The following is a 1,349-nucleotide window of genomic DNA, read 5'->3' on the forward strand; positions in this document are numbered from 1 at the left end:
AACGCTGCATCTCAACCTTCACAACTGCTGCCGCCACCGTCACCAACATCACAAATTCAACCATCTGTAACCCCAGACATATTCTCATCTTCACAAACTCAACCTTCTAAAAACAATGGAACGAAAACGTCAACTAATATTTCAGACCCTTCAGCATCTTCGAGTAGTACTGCGGGTTTTCTAATTAGTTTTGGTACCATTACTTCACTTGTTGAAACGACAAAGCCATCATCACTGACGCGGCCGCTACCAGCAGCAACAGCGAAAACTTCTTCACCAGCAACATTGTCTACAACACCTACCAGTCGGCCATCCCAATTGCCTGGTGATAAAGCAAATGGTACGATCCCATGTATAAAATCTGAGTTGGTGAAATATCTGAAGTTATCCCCTCTTCATTTACAGCGACTTCAATTTATACATCATTATCTCTGAACAAAAAATAAATAAATCAAAGCTAGAATTTTAATAACTCTTGTTTTGACGTATGTTAAAAAAAAATGAGGAGTTATACATAGATTTATATAAAGTACTACAAAAAGTATACATCTTTTTTAATTGTTTTTTTATGTGATCATCTCTGTACGTAGACAGCAAATAGGCTCTTTAATTATTGCTCTTCCTGGCAGTGTTGTTGTTCTTGAGGTTTTGAATTCTAGGATGCCTTTACTTGATTTATTTTTTTGTATTTTGTGTTTCTATTTTTTAAAATAGAAAATAAAAGTTATCGTTTGGTTTTACATTAAAATTAAAAAAAAAAAAAAAAAAAAAAAGTGAACCATACAAGAAACTTGGTTTTTAGGTTGATTTTGGTATAAGAGTAAGAGAGGTTCCCTACTTTCAATTTCCATCCCTCATGTTTGGTACAAATTTAGAAAGAGAGAATCATTTTAACGAGGTTATCATTTAACCCTCATTTCGTGGAGGAAAGGTAAGGGGATAAAGACATTTTGAAGGGGAAAACTTCTTTGGTTTGGTATATTTTTATTCCATTTCTCGTTTAAAACCATTAATATATTTTTTAAATTTTTTATAAGTGATTTTAGGTTATTTTTATAATTATGTTTAATTTAGATTTTGACTTGATTTATATTAGCATTTACTATTATCCATAAAATATTTTTTCTTAGTTGATTTAATTTAAATTTAATCGTGTTTACTTTCACATGTTTCGTTTTAATCCAATCAAACTGTTCCGGTCAATAACACTTACGTATGAAGCAAATTTAGGTCTATCCTTATCACATATAATACAATTGAAATTAGCAAGTTAATCGTTTTCAATTAAAATTTCTTCAAATATGATAATTCACTTTTAATTCTCTCTTAACATTTTTTTTTTCAAATTT

This window comes from Populus alba, chromosome 19 (assembly GCF_005239225.2).
Source record: "Populus alba chromosome 19, ASM523922v2, whole genome shotgun sequence".
NCBI lineage: Eukaryota > Viridiplantae > Streptophyta > Magnoliopsida > Malpighiales > Salicaceae > Populus > Populus alba.